The 22,147-nt window shown below is 49.9% G+C and overlaps 1 protein-coding gene across 1 annotated transcript in view; it reads left to right on the forward strand.

The window, feature by feature from the left end:
• Window positions 1–3,471: 3,471 nt before the first annotated feature.
• C20H16orf78 (chromosome 20 C16orf78 homolog) overlaps window positions 3,472–22,147 on the forward strand; it is a 41,230-nt gene continuing 22,554 nt past the window's right edge. The window contains exons 1-4 of the mRNA XM_067721313.1: window positions 3,472–10,184; window positions 11,262–11,423; window positions 12,242–12,297; window positions 13,541–13,728. The gene's annotated coding sequence lies outside the window, so the exon portion shown is untranslated. The remainder of the gene's footprint in view (window positions 10,185–11,261; window positions 11,424–12,241; window positions 12,298–13,540; window positions 13,729–22,147) is intronic.

Here is a 22,147-nt window from a genome sequence, read left to right on the forward strand (position 1 = left end):
AGATTCTTTTTGCAGAACATCAAAACCAGATCATAATTTTATGATGAAATATTGATTATGCATCTATATTTGTATGCAGAGCTCCATACTATGTAATATCGTCCACTTGTCAATATGAAGATGGATGTTCCCCCCAGGCAAGTTTTGATAAAATACTTGTGTTGATATAAAAAGACATTGATGCCAATGCAAATCAATACCTGCTTATTGGTTTGGGTCTCTTCTCCTCCCCGCAGCAGCCGCTCCAAGAGGGGCTTCCAAACACTAGTAGCTCCCAGTCAGTTTGCATATTTCTTCATTACACCACGTGAGTGGGAAATGTCAAGGGAATGTGGACAGGCAGGGGGCTGCCCACACCCGCTCCTGAACCGAATCGGGAAGGGAATGAACATAAAAGCAAACAGCCTGTAAACAAATCTGAGAGACACTTTATTACTGTCATTAGCAATGCGCTTATCCTGTCTCGCTTTCAAAAGGAGTAATATTTAAACAGCAGAGGAACCAAGAATCATCTCCATCCTTGTCAGGTTCTCAGCATACGACAGGAACTAGGTCTCGCCTTGACTGTGGGCATCTGCCATGTCTGCCTGCCCAGCACTTACTGTCACCTGAAACTCCATGTATTTGGTACTCTCTAAAAATCTCATTTATTCTCTGCCTTCCCCCCAATGAAGTAAGGTCCCAAGGGGCAGAGCTTTTTGTTTGTTTACTGCTGTATTTCCTATGTCTGGATGCTGAATTAATTTCTTTCTGCTTCATTCATTCATCCAACAAATTGACCAACTACTATATGACACGACTCTACTGGGTTCTTGGTGAACAAAACATTGTTCCTGGTGAAAAAACATTGGCGAACAAAACAGACATTCTAGTGGGCTAGAGGACAATAGAGATAATAAATATACAGGAAGTTAGAAGGCGGTAAATGCTATGGAGGGGGCAGAGGACGTGCAAAGTAAGGACTGGGAATGCTGGGGAGATGGATTCTGATTTTAAATCGGGTGGTCAGGTGCAGCTTCAGAAGGTAGCTTTGAGCAAAGCTTTGCAGGAGGTAAGGGAATGAGATACACAGCCATGGAGGGGAGGGGTTAGGGATTTCCATGCACTTGGAATAGTGCAGATATCCTAGGGCAAGAGTATGCCTGGTTTCTTTAAGGAAAACAGAAAAAAGTGAGTGGCTAGAATGGAGTGAGTAATGTTTGGACAATTGAAGTAGTTGGGTGATGCTGAGGCTTCTAGGGGCCACCTTGCCCCTAACAGCTGCCGTATGGGAGACCCCATGTGAAGAATAAACAGTCACACAGAGCCCCCTGGATCCAGCCACGCCTGAAGCAACTTCTACCCAACATCTTTTCTGTGCTTGAGCCAATGTATTCCCTTTTTAAAGTCACTTGTAACTGAAAGAGACCTGAGAAAACAGTCTGAAACCAAGCGACTAGGACGTTTGAGTTACTGTGCCGATGGTGGGTCTCAAAGATACCAGCCGGCTGGCTGTGGGACAATGGGAGATCCAGCCTGGGAGAGTGAGGCCTGGAAGCCATCTGTGCAGGGGAGGCCTGGATAGCTGACAAGTGAGAAGGAGTCTTTCAAATTTGCAATTTTCAAGTGTCAGAAGGATGTTGTGCCGCTCCTCTGACACTCGGCATCTTAGGCAGATTCTCCCTGTTTCCATCAACACATCTGCTGTGTGAGGTACAGCCTTTGCACTCACATGACCCAGAACCCACAACTGAGAATGAGAACTCAAGGTGTTAGTTTGTCCAACAAGTCACATTCAAAGGACCAGACAGGCCCTTCTTCCTCAGTTACCAAAGTTGACATAATACTTTCAAAGGATGCTATTCAATTCAACAGGTGCTTTGAACAGCTGCTCTTCAAGATGCTGGGGAGTCAGAAACACACAACTTGGCCTGTCCCATAAAAGATAATCTAGTGGGTGAGGGGCCCTTTAATTCATTTCATTCATATTTATTCCATGCTAAAGGCAAGACACTAGGTGCTGGGGTAGAAACTCCCAAAACAGGAGAAGGACAGACATTCGCATGTGATACTGGTATGTGATCACCCCACCATTATTCATTCAGCAAACTTGAAGTCGGTACTTCCTGTGCACCCAGCACTCTTAGGCATTAAGGATGTAGCAAAAGCAAATGGGCAAGATCCCAGTTCACGTGGACTTTATGTCCTAGTGGAGCATGACGATAACAAAGTGAAACTAATCTTTTAAAGAAAGGATGACTTCTGAAATTGTTAAGTGCAGAGAGGAAAATATATCAGGAAAATATATTCCAATAGAGAGATACTGGGGAGTATGGGGCAAGATGGAGAGGTCAGGGAAGGCTGAGCTGAGCCCACGTGCTGGGAAGGAGCCAGCCTGCAGAGATGCAGGGGGAGTGCTGTAGGCAGAGGGAATGATGGGTGCCAAGGCCTGAGCAGAAGCAGGCTTGGCACACCTGAGGACCAGACTCAAGGCTGTGTGGCCAGAGCTTAGCCGGTGACGAGGAGAGATGGGAGATGAGGTCAGGGTGAGTGGGGCCAGATCATGAGGGGTTCGGGTTTTATCCTAAGTGCCGACACCTTTATTTCAGGGTGATGTTGGCATACTCCCACTCAGATAAATTAGCATTCTCGCCTTGGCCGATCGTTCGGGTAGAAACAAGAAATGTACCCAGCAATGCAAAAAGAGGAGGGTTCCGCAGTTTCTCAAGATCCAGACAATGGCACCTTGTGTTTGTTTTGTTTTAAAGAGAAGGAAGCCTGCAAATAAACTGAACCCAAGACTGAAAGTAAAGGGGCCACAATAGAGGAGGGAACCACACAACACACGCCACAAAGTGAACAGCAAGACGAAGGCAGGAGCAGTTCATCCCAGGCGAGGGACTTGGGAAGGAGTGGGTGACCCCCCAGAGGTGGGAGAGATGTCCCCGCTCTGGAGGCAGCAGCATGGATGGGGGTGCAGCGAGCTGGCCAGGAGGATCAGGGTAAACGTTGGGGCTGAGAGTGAGGGAGGAAAGCTGGGTGCTGGGAGCAGATTTAAAGTTAAATGGCTGCCGTAGACCTTGTGTAGCCCTCTAAGCTTCTGTCCTTCTTGCGGGGGCTTCGGTCCTGGGCCCAGGGGAGACCTCACTAGGCCTCTGCTTTGCATCTGGGCCGTGGCAGCGTCAGGCTGCAGGAAGGACGAGGTCCCAGGCTTACAGCAAATCACACGTCTAGTCCTTGGCCGCGGCTGCTGTGTTTTTGGCAGTTGGAAACGCATGAAAGTTCATTTTTCTGGGGCTTCCCTGGTGGTACAGTGGTTGAGAGTCCGCCTGCCGATGCGGGGGACACGGGTTCATGCCCCGGTCCGGGAGGATCCCACGTGCCGCGGAGCGGCTGGGCCCGTGAGCCATGGCCGCTGAGCCTGCGCGTCCGGAGCCTGTGCTCCGCAACGGGAGAGGCCACAGCAGTGAGAAGCCCGCGTTCTGCAAAAAAAAAAAGAAGTTCATTTTTCTGTAGCAGCTACTGTCATGAAGCAGGGAGAAGCGACTGGAAAGGTCAAACATGCCCTTCACCTACTCAGCTCATAAACCCGGGGAGAGACCGAGCCCTGAGCCTTTGGGAGGAGAGTAAACCCTCCGCTGTGCTGAGGCTGCAGAGTTGGAGTCAGGGTCGGTGCGTCCTGGGGGAGACCTCCTCCTGTTCTAGCTCACCAGGCCCTCTGGCTGAGCTTTCTGTACAGGATGGACAAGGAGGAGATGTGCCTCTAGGGTTCAAGGGCCAGGTGCCTTAGAGAGGCAGGTTAGGGTTGTGGTCAAGAGAACGGGCTCTGGACTCAGAATGCCATCAGTTCAAATCCAGAATGGCTGTCATCCTAACTTGAGGGTGACACCGTTGAGGCTGAAACCAACCAATAAGATATTACAAAAGGAGGCCAGCAGCGTGAAGGAGGCCGTTCCTTCACCATACTAAGAGAAGCTTCACTGAACCGCAGAGCAGGTAAGAAGTGCAGCAGCTTGAATGTCTCCGGTGGGTTCCCTGGTAGCAGGCACGAGTGGGGGGCAGAGCTCAAAGGTAAAGCGTTAGTGGATTGCTTCCAGCATTATCTGGGATGGAGAGGGGTTTCCACTCCTGAAAGGGCCTGGATAGCCCTTTCTAGGAAGTTTTATCCCAATAGCCATCATAGTTTGAAGACAATGTCATTAAAACTATGAACTCCCTAACTCTAGTTCTATGCCCACCAAGCATCCTTCTTATTTCAAATTAGCTTCCTATGTTATGTGCGAGAGAGAGCGTGTTGACAGAAAGAGGACCAACTGACTATTTCTCTTGGTGGACATGTTTTCATTAATAAACCAACTTTACAGCCTCTCTCTCTCTCTCTCTCTCTCTCTCTCTCTCTCTCTCCCTCTCTCCCCAGCTCCCAGACGAGCATTAAGCCAAACACTAGGGGATGTCCCTACTGTTCCGACCCCCAAGGTACATATTGCTTTCCCACAACCCCCTCTCCTCCTCTCCTCCTGTGCCCACTGTGCTCCACCCCTCCTGGTATATCAGAGCTCAACAGAGTCAGGTCAGAGCTTGAAGGATTCTGAGAGCCCACTGAAAGCAATGACTCCTGCACTGAGGTTCACAGAAGTAGCATTGGGTCCTGTGAATTCTTGGCAAAAATTCAGAAAACCTAAGGGAATCCACACATTAGCCGATAATGAGACCACACAGACTAACTACAGCATCAACCACTTCATTAAACTGGGAAGCTTAATACTGTTTCTATCGCACAATCACTCCTAAATGTCTTTTATTAATAAAATTGGGGAAGTGAATTAGTTATTCCTTAATAAGTGCAGAGTGTTTAATTGGCAAAATCTTTACAAAGAAGAGGATCCACGAGCGGTGAGAATACTAAAAGCTGTCCTTGTTCTATGGGGTCAGAAAAGCTGAGCTGCCACCCGCCCCCCCTCACCATTTTACAAGTGAAGAAAGGGGACACAAAAAATACTTTTCCTCAAGTTTCAAATTTCCACTTCCCTTAAACTCTTAGAATATTCTGTAACCCTTTATAGCCTATAGCAGCTAGAATCATGAGGGATAGTCTCTCTAGAGTCTGTTTCCTTTTTCTGAATTCACTCAAACCTCAGTGGATGATAGATCTGACCCTTGAAGTCAATATTACACATAAATAAGAATCATCCTCAGTTCACCTACTATTCTTGGTGGGAGGGGAGGGAGGGAAGGAAGTGGTTCAGTAATTTTTAAGTGGGGGAGAAGGGTGTAAAATGACACTCTTACTACACCAGTAGTTTCTCCACATTATTTAATCTTCACAACAATCTCATGAAGAAAGTATAATTTTCCATTTCACAGATAAGAAAACTAACATTTGGAGAGGTTAAAAGACTTTCTAAGGGAGCAAATGTTTAGAAGTAAAGCGCAGTTCTAGTGGTTAAGCCCAAGTTCATTCCATAACGAGGCTCTATAAACGCCACTGGCTTCAGCACCATGGACAGAGGCAGAGCCCCCAGAGTCTTCACTGGGAAAGGACTGGGGGCAGAGAGGGTGGGAAGTTGGGTGCTGAGTCCCAGGGAAGAACTCTAACTACAGAAATGCCTGAACAAATAGGAAGGGGCCAGGGCCAAGGAAAGAGCTATTATCATCATAGTCTCTTCACATCTGCATCAAACTCCTCTTTTGAGAAGAATTTTCTATCCTCCTACCAACTACTTAAGCTAGAACAAGCATTGTCATCTGTAAAATGCCATTCCCAGACTGCCACCCAGAGTTCTTATAAAACACAGATGAATCAATGGATGGAAAAGTTATCTGAAATTCATAAAAATTCACTGTTAAGGAAACAGCTGTAGGATTGGGATTCCCCCAATCCCAGTGACTTAACACAATAGACATTTATATCTGGCTTGTGTAAAGCCCAAACAGGGATTCCTGATAGCCAGGAAGCTTGCCTCCAAGAGTGATTCTGGTACCGGGTACCCTGGGGTCCTTCCTCCTTGTGGCTCTGACACCTTCCAGCATGGTTTCCTGTGTTTAGGTTCCTGTGTTTATCGAGCTAAAAGGAAAAATCATGAAGAATATCCAGGGAGATTTTTATAAGCTGAGTCTGGAAATGGCATACATCACTTCTCACATTTTATTGATTAGAACCCAGCTCATGGCCACACCTACCTACAAGAGGGGATAGGAGGTGTGGTCTAGCAGTGGGTACAGGAAGACGAGGAGATGAGTTTAGATGAACACAGAGCAGTTTCTCGCTCCTGTGCAAAGCTAAGTTGTCACAATCACGTGATTCTTAGCCCCACTTGAGAGCTTGAAAGTGGGAATAAACTAAGGACAAACCATGTTAAATATCTTGACTCCTGGGCTTCTACTGGATGAATTCCACATGTGGATAATCTTGGATTCCCTAGCTGGGCATCTTGTGACCTCCATGGTACAAAAGCAGGGGAAATTATTACAAGCTAGAGCTGTTAGATCATTAGATCCCCCAGGAAGATATGTATATCTATATAGATAGGTAGGTAGACAGATAGATGATAGATAGATAGATGATGATGATGATAGATAGATAGATCTACATTCCTGGAGATTCTAATTCAGCTACCTGGCATGGACCTGGGATGTGTTTTTAACCTCAGGGGATTTTTCAGGACTCTTTCAGTTGCAAGTGGCAGAAATCCAACACACATGCTCTTAAGCAAGACAGGAAATGCACTGGTTCATGTAATTGTGCCAGGGATAGGATTAATTTGGGTCGTGGCTGGATATAGTTTCAAACAGTCTCATTGGGACACCCCAGCTCTCCATCTCTTACCTGATCTCTTCAGTGGAGGATCCATTTTCAGGCAATCTCTCTTCATGGGTCAAGGTGGCCACCAGCAGCTCCAGGCATACTTTTTTATCCACAGTCCCAAGAGAACACTGCTCTTTCTCAGGAAAAGTTCCATAATTTATCCCTTTGGAACTAATCATTCTGGCCTGGATCACATGCCTATCCCTAAACCAGTCACTGTGACCTGAAAAATGGATCCTCTGACTGTCCAGGTCATGAACCTGGGTCATGAGCCCGCCCTGAATCTGGGGGCAAGGTCCGAGCCATACCACACACATGGACTAGTTTGAGGTGGGGGGTGGTTCCCCAGGGACAACCAGAGTGTTATCCCCAGAAGAGGGGGGGACAGGGAATGGGTGCTGGGCAAGCATCAGCAACAGAGATTCTCATGCACTAGGCTATGGGGGGCTTTGAGAGATGTGGGAGCCCTGACCTTCATACTCCCCACAGGGCTGTGGGCAGGTCCCTCAGACCTGCAGAGAGATCTCTGCTCACCAAGCTGCCTGATGCCTTCCATTCCTACTCCGGAAGCCTGTTGAGTACTCTCTACATTGAACACATGATACTGGCATGACCCTCCAGGCTTCCTTTGTCACAGGACAGGAGTGTACCAGACCCCTTCACCCAGACCCTCTCAGCAGCCTTAAACCCAACAGGCTTGGCCCTCTTCCCAAGGCCAAGTGCTCGGTTGCCAGCGGCAGCAAGGACTCCAGCTGATGGTGACTTTAAGCAGAGGTTTATGGCCTGAGGCCTCTGGGCAACAAAGAACCCACACACCCCTCAATCTGAAGTCAACACTCGAGTGTATGTACATAATATGTGTGCATGCTTCTCTCCACCTGGGGGGAAAAAAAACCCCCACAACTTTCATCAAGTTACCCAAGGAGACATCCTAAAAAGACTGAAAACCACCAGTGTCAACGATGGCTTCTCTGGGCATCTGCTTCAAGTATTTAACGGCGAAGTTTCATGTACCATAATACGCAGTCTGGAGAAGCAGGGAGCCACAGGCCCACTTGAAATATTCTTAGAGCAATGTTTCCCAGAATGGGTTCCTTGGAAGATGGATTGATGTGATCTTATGTCTAATGAAAGGAACACAAACACTTCATGTTCAAATAAGTTGGGAACATGCTGAACATGAACTCATGGGGTATCCATCTGGGAACCCCCAGTCCTCAGGACTGTATGTTTGTGGTGGTGACTTTGAGTTTGTGCTGCTGTAAAGAGGTCTGGCGGCAGCAAGCAACTGAAAACTTCAAAAAGGGTGCGATACTTAGAAGAACTCATTCTCTGTTCTTTGCCTGAGTTAGAACAAACAGGGTGCCAGTATGTTTGCTAGACCCCCCAGCATCTCTGGATGTCTGTGAGCTGTGGAGGGGCAGAGGGGAAGAGTGAGGGACTGGAGTCAGCACGCCCTGGGAGGGCTCGTGACTCTGGCACTAACTGGTTGCACAGTTCAGGCGTGGACTTGACCCCTCTGAACCTCAGCCTGTGATCTGTAAAAGGGTTTGATGTGAGGATAGAGTGAGATCGTGTAGGGAATGCACGGTGTCTGGCACTCAGGAATGCCCACCCACAGGCAGCTGAAGCAGAAGACTGTTTGGAGGTCTGGGGTCTGCAGAGCTTCCTTTGCCCTGGCAGCTCCAGGAAATGCCCCACGTGTCCTTACCTACCTTCTCCTCTTACCTCGGTTGTCTCCTGCCTGCTCTCGACAGCTCCCCATTCTCTCCCCCTCAGGCTCCTTTGCTGCCACTCTGGGGACCGCCAAACATTGCTGGCCCTCTTTCCTGCCCTCTTGTGGCAGCTGAGGGGGTAGCAATGGGACGATGCCCTCCAAGGCTGGCTCCCTCCCACCTGCCTTGGCATCTCCCCTGGCTCCACCTTGGGTCAACAAGCCACATGGAAATGGATGCAGAGTCCTCACTGTTGGCTGACACTCAGACTGAACTTAAGGTCACCCTTTGTGATATGTCACCAAGAGCGAACAAATCCACGCCGCGTCTATTCTATCAGAGCGTGTTTCTATCTGCATCTGTCATTGCTGATTGCATTTGAATGGGTTTAGTCTCCATTTTAAATAAAAGATTTATGCCTTAGCTGTCAGAGCCTGCCTTCATTTGAAAATTTAATCTTGTTTCTAGGAGTCTAAATTAACTTATTAGATTTAGGCGTCCCTCGTGTGTCTCGGAGAGAAAAGGAGTAGATTCTCCTCTGCATACGGCCCCGTACATGCCACACAGTGGAAGCCAAGAGCAAGATGTGCTTCACCATCCAGCGAACCAAGGCAGGACAGAAGCCACCGTCTTGGACAGTTTTATTTGGTATCCTTGTGTCCAGGAAGTGTTTTTCTGGGTTCCCAGGTCTCTGGGCCAGCTTCCTGACCATTAGCTTGGGGGCCTGTGTTCCCTGCACCAAATTTGCCCTTTCTCCAGAGTTTTGTGGAAGCCCCAGCAGAGACCCCCAGTGAGAGACCAACTGGTCAACCTTAGCTGTGCGAAGAAGTTCTGAGTTTCCTTCGTATCTGTGTTGTATCTTCTACCCTCTCAGAGCGCTCACTAGTTAGACCACAGGGTCAGAAGACCTGGGTCTGAGTCCGAGCTGTGTGACCTTGGGCAGGCCACTTAGCTTCCCTGACCCTCGGTCTCCTCATCTGAAAGATGGAGGCAATGTGAATGCCCATCTCATAGGGTTGCTCTGTCCCTGAGTGAGAAAATAGGGGGGAGGCTCTTAAGAGCTGCTCTCTGTAAGTGTGTAGCTACTTCAGCAGGTATGGTAGGGGTGCACGTCTACCTCCTTTGGAGGTGAAGATGTGGGTGCTCCAAGGGAGAAGTGTCTGCTTGGGGTCACAGCGTCTGTGAACGGCAAGTGAATGGCAAAGCTGGCCCAGAACCAGGAATTCTGATCTCAACCCAGTGCCGTGGGCTCTTCCCTCCCGCCCCCACCGACCCCACCCCCATCTCTGTCTCTGTCTCTCTTCCTCTCTTTCCCTCTCTCCCTGTCTCTCTCTCTCTCTCTCTGTCTCTGCAGTAGACTAAATTGTGCCTCCTAAAATTCACATGTTAAAACCCTAACCTCCAATGTGGCTGTATTTGGAGAGAGGGTCTTTAGGAGCTAATTAAGGTTAAATGAGGTCACAAGGGTGGGGCCCTAATCTGATAGAACTGCCTGTTTTATATGAACAGGAAGAGCTCTCTATCTCTCTCTCCCTCCCTCCCTCCCTCCCTCCAGGAGCATGCACTAAGGAAGGCCTTGTGAGCACATAGTGAGATGGCGGCAGCCTACAACCCAAGAGAAGAGGGCTCAGAATGAAACCTGCCTTGCTGGCACCTTGACCTTGGACTTGCCAGCCTCCAGCCCTGTGAGAAAGAAATTTCTGTTGTCAAGCCACCCAGTCTATGGTGTTTTGTTATGGCAGCCCAAACAGACTAATATACTGTCTTTCTCTGTCTCTGTCTCTGTCTCTGTCTCTCTCTCTGTCTCTCTCTTTCTCTCTCTGCCTCTGTCTTTGTCTCTGTCTGTTTCTGACTCTGTGTTTCTGCGTCTGTGTCTGTCTCTCTGTCTCCCTCCCTCTCTCCTCCCTCCCTCCCCAGCAGTCCCTGACGTTCCCGTAGCACTCTCGCCATCTGCTGGTCAGTCTCAGGTTAGCAGGCAAGGTCCAGGGCAGCCCCTTCCCCTCTCTCTCTCTCTCTCTCTCTCTCTCTCTCTCTCTCTCTCTCTCTCTCACACACACACACACACACACACACACACACACACACACACTCCCTAGCCAAGGATGGGAGCTGGACGGACTCTCACCACCCCGTCCTTTGCCCTCCCTCACACCCAATAACCGGGCGCACCTCAGTTCCTGACACATGAACAAACATTTATTTTTTGTTATAAGCTCAGGACCACAACTGACCCATCTCTTTACCGACCCTCACGCCCACCTACTCACTCATTGCCTGGCACACAGTAGGTGCTCACTAAATGTTCCTTGAATGACTAAGGGAAGGCGCTCCCTTTTGAGAATTTCACAAGTTCTCCTCTTTGGGGGCTCTGAGCTCAGGAAGGAGAATGTCTCTTCGTCCTGGTGGGACCCCTACACGCTCACTCACGCAGGTAGTACCCACAGTCACACCCTGCACACAGTGCCAGGCACCACCTGCCCGGGCTACAAGGTGACAGATTGGGAGCCTTGTCTCCTGCCTCATTAAGTGACCTCACAGCCAACTCTGCAAGGCAACCTGGAGCAGGGGACATGCATCTCTTTGTTTGTCACTTGGCAAAACAACTCAAGGGGAAGGAAGATATAGTGACTGTCTCCATAATTCAGCTGTCTCAGCCTGGGAAGGAACCGTTATCTGAGGGGGCTAATTAAGATGAATCTATCCAAGGGGAGAAGAAACCCCAGCTTCAGCTTTCTAACCTAGAGGCTTCTCCATTACTCCAGTTCCTAAATCAGTCCAGGGTGGCAGGGGAAGAGGAGGCTCCTGGCCCAGCGTGCTCAGCCAGTGTCCTTTCATCCTCATCAGGCCAGGACAAGGGCGAGGAGAGTGAGGAACTGGCCTGGGGCACAAGATTTAAGGCAGTGCCACAAACAGGATCGTGCAAGGTGAGTATCACCCATCCTCCCCTTTGCTCTCCTGTGGCTCAGCACTGGCTGTTACTGATCTCGTCTTGCACTTTTTGATAGTCTATTCATAATGGACTTTTTTGCATGAATTTTGATTTTTTTTTAAATATTGCATTAATGAAAGCGGGACTTAGATATCTGCACACCCATGTTCATAGCAGCACTATTCACAATAGCCCAAGGATAGAAAGCAACCCAGGTGTCCATCGTTGGATGAGTGGATAAACAAAATGTGGTATATCCACAGTGGAATTTTATTCAGCCTTAAAAAGGAAGGGGCAACGATACTCCAATAAAAATTAATTTTTTAAAAAAAAGGAAGGGAATTCTGACACATGCTACAGCATGGTAGAAACCCAAGGGCGTTATGCTAAGTGAAATAAGGCAGTCACAAAAAGACAAATGCTGCATGATTCCACTAATATGAACTACTTAGTCAAATTCAGAGAGACAGAAAGTAGAGTTATCCTGGGGGCTGGGGGAAGCAGGGAATAGGGGGTTAGTGTTTAATGGATACAGAATTTCACTTGGGGAAGATGAAGAAGTTCTGAAGATGGGCGATGATGGTTGCACAACAATGTGAATATACTTAATGCCACTGAACTGAACACTTAAAATGGTTAAACTGGTAACTTTTATGTTATATATATTTTACCACAGTAAAAAAATACTGCATTAAAATACTGATCTTAATTGCTGAGATTTTTGGCACCCTCTTAAATGTTATGTCAGAATTAAGTACCTCTTACCTCAGCCTTGTCTGACCCTGAATTCCTCACATTGTCCCCATCTTACAGATGGTGGAGCCTGAGGCATGTTATAGGCCTGCCGAAGGAGACCTAGAAGATTCCAGGTAAGCCAGGAACTCAAAAGCCAAGCGCCCAGCTCCCAGCTAAGGATTAAGTTCGATACAGCTCCCCCTGCCTGCCCACCCCTAAGACACTTCCAGGGAGCTCTGTGTACACCACCATCCTTCTGGAGTCAGCTATTCCTTGAGTGGAGTCTTATCCCACAAATAAGGACCTCAGTGGACCCAGAGATCCTGCAGCTCAGCCCCTGCCCACTCCTCCTCTTGTAAAGACCCCATTCCTAACAGCTACAACTCTCTGCTCCCTTGCAAAGAAATCTCTAGGACTGTGGTCAAGTCCATTTTCACACTCTGTAGCTATAACAATGGCTGCTACTTTTTACCCAACATCTATCCCCTCTCCTTCTTCAGTAACAGAACCCAAATTTAGCTGGCACAAGTTGCCTGGAATAAAGGCTTCATTTCTTAGCTTCCCTTGCTAGCTGGGAGTACCCACAAACCTTAGATCTGGCCCCAAACATGTAAACTGAAGCACCATGTACAGGTTCAAAGATGTGTCCTTACAGAGAGCAGCACCCCCTTTCTTCCCTTTTCCTCCTTTCTGTTGGCTGGAAAGGTAGGCATGATGGCTGGAGCCTATGCTGCCATATTGGAGGATGGAGGAGCACAGGATAGAAGGGGACTGGATCCCTGACATGGTCAGGGCCAGGGCAGCCCTTGCCAACCCACCTGCACACTTCTGTGAGAGGTTCAGTTCCCAAAAAGTCACAAGTCACAAGCCCTGGAGCAGATGAGCTGACCCAGCCTCCCTCTCCACAGGGCAAGGACTCTATGTAGATCACTTCCCAGCCCCTCCTGGTCATTTCTGGAACATTTCCTAATAAATTACTTTCACAGGAATCTTGGGTGCAGGGTCTGTTTCTGGAAACCCAACCTAGGACTTCCTTCCCTCCCCATTTGGTCTTTCATAGCCTGTATGGTGTCCAGGTAGGCTGTAGTACAGCTGGTCCCGAGGGTCATTCTGAACCATTCACCCCATACTTCTTTAAGTGAGAGAGAAACTTCTATCAAGCTTAAGCCACTACTGTGTGGACTTGAGCAAATCTCTTGGCCCCTCTGGCTTAGGTGTGCCCTCTGTGAAATGCAGATACAGCCCAATGAGAAAATAGACATGAATGAATTTGGTGAACTTGTAAGAGGTATGTTGTGGACCGAATGTCTGTGTCCCCGACCCCCACCCCACCAAATCCATATGCTGAGATCCTAATCCCCATTGTGATCGTATTAGGATGTAGGGCCTTTGAGGAGGGAATTAGATCATCGTGGGATTAGTGTCCTTGTCAGAAGAACACCAGAGAGTTTGCTCCTGTCTCTGCTCTCTGCCATGTGAGGACACAGCAAGAAGACAGCCATCTGCAAACCAGGAAGAGAGCCCTCGCCAGGGCTGTGATCTCAGACTTCCCAGCCCCCAGAACTGTGAGAACTAAATCTCTGTTCTTTAAGCCATGCAGTCTGTGGTATTTTTGTTGTAGCAGCCGAGCTGACAAGGTACTTACCGAATTATCTGGTGAGTGGCCAATCCCATGAAAACCAAGAGCTCCCCCAAATCAGTGACGACCCCCATGCTCCAGATGTTTATTTCCAGCAATTCTGGCTGAGAAACTGGGTCCCTCTGACTTTGCCATAGGGAATGTGACCTGAATGTCCTCTATTCAGAGCAAGGCTGTGGGGACCATGCCCCTGCCCTCCACACCATTTTCACATCACTGCTGCTCCCCAGATCCCCCCACACCCACCCTGGGACCACTTTGCCCTTCAGCCTCCCAGGCACCCCGCACCCACCCCGTTCACAGCCATGTCTCCTCTGGGCTAAGAAGTGACAAAGCCTTGGGACAGGCTCCCACAGCAACACCTTCAGCAGGAATGCAGGCACATGTCCCAGCCCCAAGGGGAGGCAGGGGGTGGGGGAGGATACCAGAGGGAGGGATGGGGACTAAAGGGGAGCAGGGCCAACACCAAAGGGTAGAAACAGGCCGCTCCCTCCTAAACCGTGAGCAGAGATAAAAGCAGTCATGGGTGGTGTGACTGAGCACTTCACAGTTTCCAAAGCACTTTCTCATGCACTATGTCTCTTATTCCCAGCAAGGACATAAAGGTTCAGAGAAGGCAGAGATGTCGCCACAGTCACACGGCAGCCAGAGATAGCGCATTGACCCACCTTAAACATTCCTCAGAATTTGGAGAGCATCCTAGACACTTGCGCCCTCAGCGGTAGACCTGGGGGCGACAGTGAAGGGACACTCACCTGCTGACCATTTCCCAGCGATGGCCTGGCCCCTCAGGGAAGGGCCTGGACAGATGTTGGAGGCGCCCCCTCACAGACGTGGATAACACATGTCCCTCCTAGAAACTGGACGTGGCTCAGTGAAGGGGACATATCTGTTGGTTTTGTCCTCTGTGATACTAGCACCCCAATATTGCCTTTGAGAACCATCCCTCCCCACAAGATACATTCGGAATTCTTAGTCAAGGGTCCCACCCGGCAGAGGGGTGATCATGTGAGAGCGGCTCAGCCAGTCAGATTGTCCCTATCACTTTCACACAAGTCCCAGATGCACAGTCGATTTCTGGGAACCCAATCTCCCCACTTGGACTTTCACAGGCCATGTGATGTCCAGCCAGGCTGCAGCACAGGCAGGTGAGGTCTCCCACCTCACACCAGTGAGGGATGACGGCACCTGCTGTGAGCCATTGCTGCCCTTCGTCCTCTGCCCAGCCTCACATCACTTTCCTCCTCACTCCAGCCTCCTAGACCTTAGTCAGCTCCACGGGCTCCCCCAGCCCCTTCCCAACAAAGGACCTCTTTCCAGGTTCACACAAGGCTCAGCTCCAGCAATGCCCTCTCAGGGAGGCCCTCCAGGACCGCGTCGAGATGGAACTCTACCAAGCCACCCCCAGGCCAGCTGAAAGCAGCGCAAAGAGAGAGATAGCAGAGCATCCCTGCAGAAAACACTCTCGAACTTGCTCTTGAAGGAAGGGGAGGATTCAGACTTCCAGAAGTGAAATGGGAAGAGGGTAGAGAAAGCATTTATCAGCCAAAAGCGTGGCAGCTTCGGGGTCTGCAGGCAGCACGGAGGTAATGAGAGATAGAACTGGAAACAGGCTGGAGCAGATCAGGGGTGCATGGAAGTATGAGGTGAGGAAGTATGAGCTTTTCCTGTTGAGTCGGAGGGAGTCTGGGGGCCAAGATTAAAGACATCAAAGTCACAGCTACTTGCAGTCGTGTGGGGTCACCCCGGTGGGCAAGGTCAGAATCAGGAACCAGGGCGCTGGGCCCAGGAGCGTGACCGAGGTGCTGAAGTACAGCCCCAGGGGTAACAGCCTGGGCTACTCGAGGGAAACGCAGCTTCTCGAGCAGCCGCTTGCTTAGACCGCAACCTGGCCTTTAGCGCCGCCCCAGCCCTACCAGCCTCAAGGCCTCATGGCTTTTGAAGTTCCCAGCCTTCTCCTAGGGAAGCTGGGGGAGGGGTAGAGCCTGGTATGTTGGAGCCAAGGTCACTTTTCACTTTCATGGCGCTTCATCTCCTTACTGTGGGGAAGTAGTCTTCTGCTTCTAATAGCACTCGGTAATATTTTTCACGTGCTTATTGGGTTAGAAATCTTTCACACAGATTAATCCTCACCACAACTCCTGGAAACAGGTATGGTTATTAATCTCAGGTTTTACAGGTAGGGAAACTGAGGCAGAGAGATTGAAACCCATGTCCACAGTCACACAAGCAGTAAGTGGCAGAGCCATCACTGAACCATTGTGCCACACTGCCCTGAAATGGACAGGGGTGTATCATCTCTCCCTCCCCTGAGCTGGCCCAGGATCCTGCCCAGCCCCTGTGGCCAATCCCCTCCCTGCCTTCCCGACATCCCACCGGGACTCCCGCCTTGGCGCTTCCCAAATCCTGACAGCCCTCACTCCTTTCCTCTCCAGCCCCACCCCATCCTTCGCAGTGATGTCCCCATCTTCACCCTCCCCACCCAGGTTCCCTTTCACTCTTTCTCCTGGGAGCTTTAAGCAGGAGAGACACCTGGGAATCTGCTCTGCAAACTGCTTGGGACGTCTACACCGGGGCCACCCAAGCCTCCCGCTGCCACCGCCGCCCCAGGGCAGACATTTGGAACTTCAGCTGACTCCCACAGAAAAGTCACCGCATCATTGCCGGCTGCCACCATGCTGTGATTAGTTAATCACTAAGTGCATGGGGCTTTTAATTAACTACCAGCCCTGCACGGGCAGCTGTTCCACAAACCACATCTGATCATGGCTCCCCCGTTCCGGGCTAATGGAACACTTCAATCACGCAATTGATGCTGCAGGGATGGCAGCTGCCAGTACTGCAGCCCTGATGGAAGCAGCCAGCCACAGGAAGGAGAAAAAAAGACAGCTTTCAGCTGGGGGACAGTTGGGTGTGTAAGGCTGAGGAGCAAGTCTGCACAAGATCTGTGAGTGTGCAGATGTGGCTGGGATGTTTATCTATATATTAGAAGTAATTCAACTCAAACAAATGTAAGGAAGAAAGAAATCTATAGGTGCCACATAACCAGTCATACTTCAGGCATGGCTGGATCCAGGGGTACAAGTGAAATTACCAGAGCAGATGGGGCCTGAAGCATCAGAAGAGCAGTACTTGCGTCTTGGATGAGTCAGTTGAGCACAGAGAGCTCATATGAGGCATAGAAGAGATTATGATGTTGTCCCTTGTCCCAATAAGGACTTCCTTTGCTTCTCTCTAATTCAGTTATTTCTTCCCATCTCTGGACCTCCAAATAACTGTGGAGGGGCCCAGTGTTCACCCCCTCCCCCAACACAGCCACTTACGTGCACCAAAATACTAGCAGCTGGCCCTTCCCTGTGCCAGGCCGTTGTAAGGCCGATTCAATAATTCCTCACAGGAAGCTATGAGATACATCACATAGTTTTACCTCACTTCACAGATGAGGAAAGAGAGGCACTAGAGGGTTTGGTGGTGGTGGTGGCTTTTTTACTTGTCAAAGATGCCAGGTGGCAGAGCCGGGATTCAGATCCCACTGGTCTGGCCCCTGAGTCCACTCTCCTGCCTGGAATGCTCCACTGGCCCTGCCAGAGGGCAGAGCAGCCCAGGCTGTCCTCAGCCTTTGCAGAGCTGCCATGGAGGAGATGCCTCTGGGATCATGAAATGGAGAAAGTACCTGCGGGAAGCTCTTCAGAGAGGGGCAAGTGTTAGCACCCTGAGGACCTCCCCAGCCCAGCTACCTGGAAAGGGCAGTGGATTCCAAGGCTGAGGGCTTGTTTAAAATCTTGTCCCTCCAGCACCCGACAGTGGGACCGCTGGGTCCCTCCATTAACCTCAGGCTCTTATCATGGTCAGACTGAAACTGCCCCCACTTGACCAAGTTGCCCAGCATCTGGGGTCAACCACCTCCTGCCCACCCGCTGGGCCAGGCCTCCAGGCTGGCTTTCCGTGAGAGGCAGGGAGTAGAGAGGAATGAGCTCTGAGCCGACCTTCTGGGGAGCAGGACAAGCCCTCCCAGAGCCCAAGCGAAAGCCCCGGGTCTTCCTTGTGACTCTTGCTTCCGTGCTGCCACGGAGGAGAAAGAGGGGAAGGCCATGGCCTGGACTAGGCTGAAGTCATTTCTACGCTATTCCCCCTGCATTGGGCCCCTGGGCCAGCCAGAGCCATTGTTCTGTGGGAATCAGCATTCCTATACCACTCCCATCTTTGGCCATCATACGCCCATTTATCTGTCCAGGTTGTATATTCATGGCTACCATTTATTAAGCACCTACTGTATGCCTGGCACAGTGCTAGCACTTTATTCAGATAGTTCATTGAATGCTCACAATTGCTTGAGTAGGAACTATGATCGGCCTTATTTTACAGAAGAGAAAACTTTAGACCAGAGAGGTTAAGTGACCCGCCCAAGGACACACACCTTTCACATGGTCGATTCCCCTCCAGAGCCTGTACTCTTAATCATGATACTATAACTATGACACTATCTTCTGCCCTGAGTTTCTGCAACTTTGCAAAATCCTTGTCTCTTGAGCTCCTTCCAACATCCCCATGAGCGAAGAAAGGCTGAGGTTAGCGCCATTTTGCAGATGAGGAAACCAAGGTCTGTGGAGAATCGGCCTCCCTGTGGTCATGTAATCAGGAAGCCTCAGGGAAGGGAAGGGACCCAGTCAATCCCCTGACACCCAGCCCTGCACCCTGCCCGCTGCCCAGCCCAGCCTCTCTGGGAATCCCTCGTCACAGGGGTCTCCTGATCCCTCCTAATCCTCTGGGGGAACCCCAGACCAGAGAGTCAGAGAACATTCCACGTGTTGCCAACCCCTCAGCCCTTCCCCTCTCTCCTCCCGGTGGCAGAGAGGTGGAGTGTGAGGGCCTCCAATAAGGCCTGGCAGGACCCTTAGCCTCAGTGAGCCCAGGAAGACCCCAGGGATCGACCCATTACTTAATGCAGGCCTGGAAGGAGGGTGGGCTTGGGGGTCAGACAGGTGTGAGCCCAGCTGCACCACACAGCAACTTCATGTCTTTGAATCTTGGGCTCCAAACCTATAAAATGGGTTAAGAATCCTTACTTATCCAGATCAAGGCTAGGAGGAGATAAATGTGTCTTTGTAACTTTGTAAAGTGTTTAGAATTACTACCTAGTCTGGGGTCACAAACTCATGTGTCTTTAGGGGACAAGCGGGCCGTGTAGGTGGGTGAAGCTGGCCAGGCAGGGACTGTAGCAACAGAAGGCCTATGCCCCACCCCAAGGGGGAAGGTGCCGGCCCGGTCACACCAGACCACCGTTTATTAAACAGATCAGAGATCTGGATTTTTTTAATGAAATGCCCTGATTTCTAAAACACTTTGCCGGCTGAATAAGATACACCAGTGGACCAAATATCACATGCGCTGATTTGCGACTCCTGATGGAGTCCTAGTTGCTAGAAAAGCAAAGAGGCCAAACAGCAAGCCCAAGGTCACACAGCAGACGAGGCAGAGCCAGGAGAGCCTCGGCCGAGGCCTCTGGCTCCCTGATGAGCCCAGTCTCCCCAGCTCCACGCTGCTCAGCGTTTTAAGCACCTTCAGAGGCGTCCAGCCCAAGGTCTGCGCCCCTGGGAAGCAGCGGCCTCCTTGGAGCCCTGCAGGGCAAAGGAAGGACATTCCCGGGACAGAGGAGACTGCAGGGCTCTAAGTGTGTAAATCACAGCACAGCCACCCTGAGGCCTAATTGAGACATTTGTTTGGAGTGTCCTCAGAAACTAGGGCAGATGTGGCGCTCTGAGAGAGCCACCCGCCGCAGCTGCCCTGCCAACACCGGGGACCGATGGCTGCTCTCTGGAACTTGGACCAGCCACGGGGAAGCCGCTTCTCACTAATAAGATTATATATTTTTTAAATGGCTCTTGTTTACTGCAAGGATACTGAGTATTAAAATGCCGGCAAAGAAAACGAAGTAAAAAGAGACAGCCCATCTCTACAGGAACCATGCAGAACCAGGCTGAAAACCCCCTGTGGATTTCGCCCCTAGGCATCCCCTAGCCTGAGCCCGGAAGGATGGAGTGTGTTCAAACCCATCGCAACACTCGAGGCCTCCTTGACTCTTGAGGGGGGCTGCTGCTTGAACCCTGTTTCTCAGACTCCTTTCTCTTGGAACCCCACGGTGCTCTCATGGGCTGGGGGTCAAGAGAACCAGGTTCCAGTCCTGGATGTACTTATTCCCAGCTGAGTGGACTTGAGTAAGTCACCTCCCCTTCTCTCTGTCTCAATTTCATCCTCTGTCCTTTGCGCTGACATAACACCCAGCTCTGGTGAGGGTCCAATGAGGCAGAGGCTACAAACGGGCAACCCCAGGCCTGAGAAAGGCCACATGGGTTTTGTCCAATCAGCATTTCTTTTTAAGTTTGTTTCCAACTAATTTCACATAAACAGTTGGATTTTTGCCTTCTCTTTAAAAATCACAAGATCTGACCCCACGGGGCTGACATTCCCCCATGGCCACAATGGGCCATAGCTGAGGGACAGCTTGCCTGTTCCCCCCTCACCACTCACTCCCTACTGCCTATATCAGCCAGCTCCACTCCTTTATGTTACCTACTTCACACTTGAATTTGAGACCCCTGATTTAATGCAATAGATATGAAAATTCTTTGGAGGAAGTCTACAGATTCTGGGCTTCATTATCATTAGTGGAATTCCCGGGTCTCACTATTTGGCTTTGACCTTGGGCAGGTCTCTTGGTCTCTCTGGGCTCTGGGCTCCACCTCATCTGTGAAATGAGGGCGAGTACTACAGGCGTCCAAGGGCATTTCCAGCTCTGACCCTCGGAATGTCTCAGGGGTCCGGTCTTGCAATCTCGGCTCTTCAATTGCAGCCCAAGAACCTCTTGATTACCTAGGTTCTGCCGGAATATCTGTTAAAGGGAAGGAGGCAGAGAGGGAGGGAGGAAGCTGCTCAAGGCTCCCTGGGTACAGCCCACTGAGTTTCCATCTCTCTTAACCCAGCCCCCACCCGCTGTCCCCAAGACAGAGCCAGGCTCTAAAGCCAGGAGGAGTGAGCCTAGGGATGGGCCAGCTGGGAGCAGGACTGCATGTTGGTTCTGCTGACAGAAAGCATGGAAAAACACCATCTTCCCCCGACCACACTTTCTATTTCTTCTTTCTTTTTTAACACCTTTATTGGAGTATAACTGTTTTACAATGGTGTGCTAGTTTCTGCTGTATAACAAAGTGAGTCAGCTATATGTATACATATATCCCCATATGCCCTCCCTCTTGCGTTTCCCTCCCACCCTTCTAGGTGGACACAAAACACGGAGCTGATCTCCCTGTGCTATGCGGCTGCTTCCCACTAGCTATCTGTTTTACATTTGGTAGTGTATATATGTCCATGCCACTCTCTCACTTCATCCCAGCTTCCCCTTCCCCCTCCCCATGTCCTCAGGTCCATTCTCTATGTCTGTGTCTTTATTCCTGTCCTGCCCCTAGGTTCTTCAGAACCATTTTTTTTTTTTTAGATTCCATATATATGTGTTAGCATACGGTATTTGTTTTTCTCTTTCTGACTTACTTCATTCCGTATGACAGACTCTAGGTCCCAGAGATAAACCCACACACACATGGTCACCTTATCTTTGACAAAGGAGGCAAGAATATACAAAGACAGCCTCTTCAATAAGTGGTGCTGGGAAAACTGGACAGCTACATGTAAAAGAATGAAATTAGAACACTCCCCAACACCATACACAAAAATCAACTCAAAATGGATTAAAGACTTTCTATTTCTTTTGCACCACTGCTCCTAATGTCTTTTTATTAAAACCTTAATGAACATCATGTCAATAACTTGTCTTGCAATTTGTTTCAATAAGTACTATTTGGTGGGGGGTAGGGGGAAGGCGTTGTTCTCCACTCCATCGCCAAATTCCCAAGCTTCATTTCTTTCATCCAACCCTCAACTCAATCCCAGGTCCAATCTGGACTTGGGATCCAGGCTTGCTGGCAACGGTGCTCTATTTGATGCTGTTTCTATATCTGCAGGTGTCTTCCTGCCTTTCTCCAGCTCAGCCTGCCCACTCTCCTCCCCACCTGCCCCTATTTCTGTACACATCACTTAGAGGTACCTGGCCCATCAGAAGCATTCACGAGCTGATTGTTGAGTGAATGAGCTTTCTAAAGCAACAGAACACCCCTGCACCTTCATACCCCGGTTCCAGACCAGTTCCCCACTCCCTGTCCCCAGGTCTCCACTCTTTAGACGCACAGAGTATTTCCTCCCCATACAACTCCGTGCTCTGGTCGATGCAGTTCCCTCCATCTGGAATGTAATTTTCCTATTGTCAAAATCCTCTGCCAGGGCTTCCCCGGTGG

Source organism: Pseudorca crassidens, chromosome 20, assembly GCF_039906515.1.
Source record: "Pseudorca crassidens isolate mPseCra1 chromosome 20, mPseCra1.hap1, whole genome shotgun sequence".
Classification (NCBI taxonomy): domain Eukaryota; kingdom Metazoa; phylum Chordata; class Mammalia; order Artiodactyla; family Delphinidae; genus Pseudorca; species Pseudorca crassidens.